At 46.2% G+C, this 5,466-nt stretch overlaps 1 pseudogene across 1 annotated transcript; it reads left to right on the top strand.

Moving 5' to 3' along the window:
* The first annotated feature begins 223 nt into the window (after nt 1-223).
* Nucleotides 224-4,866, top strand: LOC147997863 (sperm motility kinase Y pseudogene; annotated as a pseudogene). Its single transcript, XR_015647521.1, has 3 exons — nt 224-1,808; nt 2,519-4,028; nt 4,145-4,866. The product of XR_015647521.1 is annotated as a sperm motility kinase Y pseudogene (transcript).
* The last annotated feature ends 600 nt before the right edge of the window (nt 4,867-5,466 follow it).

Here is a 5,466-nt window from a genome sequence, read left to right as displayed (position 1 = left end):
TGGTTATTTGGGTGGCTTTTACTTATGACTCTTCATATTTTCCCCTTAACTTTTTCATAATTTTGCTCTATTTTTCTAGTCTAGTTTTTACTTTGTCTTTGTTTGTTTTTTTTTCTTTTTCTTTTGTTTGTTTCTTTTAGGTACCACAAGTGTAATTTTAGCTCCTATATTGCTCCATCTTTTTCATTATTTGATTCCATTTTTGTTATTTTTAGGTAGCATTAGTACTGATAAAATGCCTACAGAGACTGAGGAGGAGTTACCAACCCCTACACCCGAGCCCAGTATCTCTGAGGAGGGCAACTTCCATTCCCAATACCAAGTATTGGGGACAATTGGGCAAGGGGGCAACGCCAAAGTCCTCCTGGCCCACCACCGGCTCACAGGAACCCCGGTGGCTGTCAAAGTTCTGCGAAAGGACAAGCAGTGGTTCCAGCCAGCCATGATGGAAGCAAACATAATGAGAAAGATCAACCACCCCAACATAGTGTCTCTCATACAAGTTATTGAAAAGGAAACGAGAATATACCTCATAATGGAGCTGGTGGAAGGCCAAGAACTCTACCAGTACATCAGAGAGTCAGGGCACATAGAGGAGGATGAGGCCCGGCAAATATTTGAACAGATATTGTCAGCAGTGAGCTACTGCCATGGAAAGGGGATTGTTCACCGAGACCTCAAACTGGACAATATAATGATTGATAAAAACAAAAAGGTCAAAGTCATCGACTTTGGGCTTAGCACCCAATTTCAACCTGGAAAAATGCTAAACCACCACTGCGGCACGTACTCTTTTGGTTCCCCTGAACTCCTCCTTGGCCATCGGTATGACGGGCCGAAGAATGATATGTGGATTATAGGAGTGGTCTTGTACTGTATGGTAGTGGGAAAGCTCCCATTTGATTCAGTGATCATCCAAGAACTGCAGAGACAAGTAGTGGCAGGGGTATATCCTGCTCCCTGTGGGGTTTCAAAAGAACTGGAGGACCTCCTTAGTAAATTACTGAGGGTAAATCCCAACTTTAGACCAACAGCAAGAAAGGCGATGAAACACCCTTGGTTCAAAGAACACTGGAACGGATTGATAGGTCCCTATGAAGAAATGCTTCCCCTCACACCAGACCCGGCCATTTTGGATGCCATGAAAAGCATTGGATTCCAAGCCTCTGTAGTAAAACACTCTTTAAAACAAAGAAAATATAATGAGGAAATGGCAACTTATTTCTTTCTACAAAAGCAGGCTCTCCAGGGGGATGGCTGCACAGCCCAGGCACAGCAAGTGAGTCCCGTTGTAGCCCCATTTCCTAGCCTTGATCCTGCTGCTGCTTTTAGATTAGAACCAAAGAGGAGTGGAAGCCTGCCAGTCCTTGGCACCTTGCGGGTGTCATCCTCCCATGGTCACGTATCTCACTATGGCCAGAATGCTCATCCAAAAGGAGGCAAAAGATCCACTGTGGCTGGTCGTCTCAGGCCTCTACCGATGACACCTACACAGGACCACTATCACAAATGTGCCGTGAGTGTCCCATGCATTCAAACAACAAGCATCTTCACTGAGAAGAGTAGCAATAAGGAAATCAAAGAAGACAACCCACTCTCCCACAGAGCCCCATTAGAGGATAAGCCCATCCCCAGCAGGGTCCGGCACAGAGGTTTTAAGGGGTGGACCAGGAATATAGCAAATGCCCTGATAAAGCTGTGTTGCTGCATGCCAAGGAGAAAGAAACCTCGCCTGGGGCAGAACAGAATCTCCCCCCAGAAATGAGCCACAGGGAGAGTCCAGAGAACAAGCAGCAGGCATAGCCCAGGTACCTTTGTGCTTTGTCCTTTTCAGTTTGCTCTATGCTGGTCCTTCCTCTGTCTCTGGTTTCCATTTTCCCCACAATTCTTACCTTGTATCTGCTCTAAGTTCTTTATGAGGTTTCCCCAACACCAAGCCTTCTCCCTCTTCTTGATTTCTCCTCTTCCCAGCAGGGACCCAATAGGATTGATGAGTTCCACACTCTACAGAGTTTTCTAGTTGGCCCATCCCTTCAGATGGACTCCAGCTCCCCCTTAGGCCAATAGCTCCCACAAGGTGAGGACAAGAGGTTCATGGGCTCATGGACTCCTCCAGGGGCTACTGATCTTTTCACATGTGGTCATCAATCACAAGTGCTGCAGAACAGAGTCTTATGTTTTCAAATATAACATCCCATTCCATTAAGCCTCAAAACTAATTAACAAGGTTTTTCATTGAATAAGTATCAACAACCTAATTTGTGGGTTATAGTTGATGGTCAGAATCCTGCATGCATGCATATTGTTTTGCATACTGGTTTTTTTTGTTCCTAAGACCTAGTGATCTATTGAATTTTATAGGTAGTAGTTCTAAATGGTTTCTTTCAAAGACCTCAACTGAGAAGTAGAAAAAAGAAGTTATAATATAGTAAGGCAAATCAAAGCCCCAAATGGTAAGCTAAGAATTCTACCTCACTGTCTTTTTTGCTTGGAATAAATTGTCTTGTCTCTTTCACAGTGTCATCTGGAAATTCTTTCATGTCCTCAGTATAAACAGTAGGTGATTTCAGACACATGGCAATGGAAAAGACAACAGCAGAAACTACAGCAGCAACAGGAGTAGCAACAATAGCAGAAGCAGCATTAGGCACAGCAGCAGCAGGAGGAGGAGAACGAGGAGGGTAGGAGGAGGAGGAGGAAGAGGAAGAGAGGAGGAGAAAGAAGAGGAGGAGGAGGAAGAGAAGGAAGAGGAGGAGAAAGAGGAGGATGAACAGCAGGGGGAAGATTTTGATTCCCTGTCCCCGTGAGAATTGCTGATGACTACTTCTGGACACAGATATCATGCTGAGAACTGTTTATCAAAATGATTTAACAGAATATTAATTTTCATAGAAGACATGTCAATGTTCCTGAGGGCATGCAGCCCTGGAAAAGAGAGCCAGATGGCTGAGGCAAGCAGTGTGGAATGTTCTTACTGAGGAAGACCTTCTCAAAGCTGATGATGTAATAGGCATGAAGGAGCATTTCATGGGAGTCACGGTCCCATGCCCCTGTGTCAGGGCACACAGAGCTCCTAGCCTTGCATCCTGCGTGAGAGGGGACCTGGAATATTCCCTGATCCCCACAGGGTCCTGGATTGCTTGGTTCCCCCTCAATCATGGTCCTCCCTGTGCCCCATGGGGTCCGCAGCTTCTACGGGCTGAATTTATATCAGTGATTAACTGGAGCTGGACCACAACCACACCACAGGCAAGCCCTGGGCACTGAGGACATTAAGAGCAGCAGACAACATCTCCTCCGCTGCTTCTGACTCTGCTCCACAAGCCTATGTAGATGTTCCTGAGGTAGGTTCATCAGAGACATCCTATGCCATGGCATGGAGGCTCCCAAGAACTTCTACGATCAATATGAGCCACACAAGAGCCCACAGTCCATCCTGGGAGAACATTAAAGTATCTGGAATTATCAGGGACCCTAAGGTAGGTTCGTCAGGATATGGAGCTGATGTATGGTGGGATGCTTGGAGGATACAGCCTAAGGCAACGTAGAGGAAAGTGTGTTATGAGAGCTAAGACAGAGCAACCACACAGTCTGAGAACAAGTTTGCTTAAGTGAAATTTGGCCGTCCTTGAACTCTCTGTTCTTCCAGGGTAGGATGGCCTATGGGGCCCAGGACAGAGCGACCATGCCAGAATTACAATGGTCTGTAATAGAGATGGAGAAGGTGTCAGGATGGGACTTGGGCAGTGGATGGAGCTCTATGACTGCAAAGCCTGCCTAGGCTCCAAAAACCCAGAGCTGGCTGCTGCAGGAAGTCCTAGATCACAACTCTGCAGTTCCTCTTCCCAGGTCTTGCTTTTAACTACTGGACCCAACACAAAGCCTCCCTTGCAGGCTTACCAGAGCATGAAAATGAAATGGCCACCTCCTGTAACAAGAAACACTTCTAGAAGAGGAAGGAGACATCAATACATTCACAAAATCTTCAACTCGAAATCTGTCTTGCCAATAAGTGTGCAGGGATAAAGGTAAAGCAGATATTGAGGGACCAACCAATCAATGACTGACACAAAGTGAGATCTGTCTCATGTGACAGACACAACCTCTGACGCTATTTATGATATTCTTTCTGATTTACTTGCAGACAGAAAAGTAGCACACCTGTCTCCAGAGGCTTCACTCAGCAGCTGAAAGCCACAGCCAATCCTCAGATGGAGCTTGGGAAGTCTTGTGGAAGAGTGGGGGGAGAGTGACAAGGAAACTGGTTGGGTTAAAACACTACAAGAAGTCCCCTACCGTCAGATACCTTGGACCATGGAGTATGCTAGAGCCTGTGCAACCAACTCCAGAGCCGGGTTAGCTATCTGCCGTTGGTCTCCATGTGGGTCATCTGACAAGTAGATCCAGGACTGTCTCAGTCTGTGTTGCCTGCCATTGGATCTGTTCCCCATACCCGGACTGCCTGATTGTAAATCTGTGGGGCAGAATGTGCTCGGGCCACCTGGGACTAGATGTCCCAGGGTGGTGTGGTACCCAGGGTGTCTCCCCTTGTCCAAAGAGAAGGGAGAGCATTATGGTAGAAAGGATTTGTAAGGTGGGACTGGGAAGGGAAGAGGGAGAGTGACTGGGATCAGGATGTAACCTGAATAAAGAAGAAATTATTGGAAGTAAAAAAGTTAGCCTGGAAAATGGAAAGATTGATAAGTGGCTAAGAGCACTGAATGCTCTTCCAGAGGTCCTGCGTTCAAATCCCAGCAAACACATGGAGGCTCACAAATGTCTCTAATGACATCTGATGCCCTCTCTCGTCTTTCTAAATACAGCTACCCTGTACGTATGTATAACGAATGATTGAATGAATGAATGAATGAATGAATAAATAAATAAATAAATAAATAAATTTTACCCTGTCTTAGTTATCAGGCAATGAATAAAATGTCGAGATTATGTTCAAACCCATGTCATGGATTGCCTGGATCTTTTAGATCTTCAGGAAACATCTCAAGGAAGAACAAGAGAGGCTGGAGAAGAATGGGGAAAGGTTTGATCCCTGAAGTTCCTCAGTGTCCACTAGCACAGCACTTGTCCTTGGGAGATGACATCTTTCACTCTTCCTGACTGTTGCACCAATCAGAATTACAAGCTCTGTGGATGAACCTGTAAAAGAGGACAGTTGCTCTTGGGCCAATATGGAGGTTCCTGACCTCTCAGCAAGCTCACTGCTGACTTTTGAGGTCTCTGGAGGGTGAGCAAAATGAAGACACACAGAGTAGCCTCAGGTTGAGTCAGCCAGGCCCAGGGGGCTCAGTGGTGTCTCTCAGATTCCCAGGCCCTCCCTGAGATTGAACACACTACACAGTGTAAGAGGATTAGGGGATAACCAGGAAATGCAGTTGCTCAGGTGTCTGGCTCTGTAGGAGGGAAGTAAATCACAGTGGGAAGCTTCAGGACAGTCAGGTGACCTGA

The sequence above is a fragment of the Rattus norvegicus genome, unplaced genomic scaffold, assembly GCF_021556685.1.
Source record: "Rattus norvegicus strain SHRSP/BbbUtx unplaced genomic scaffold, alternate assembly SHRSP_T2T haplotype2-0000033, whole genome shotgun sequence".
Classification (NCBI taxonomy): domain Eukaryota; kingdom Metazoa; phylum Chordata; class Mammalia; order Rodentia; family Muridae; genus Rattus; species Rattus norvegicus.
This window is presented reverse-complemented; position numbering and strand designations above follow the sequence as displayed.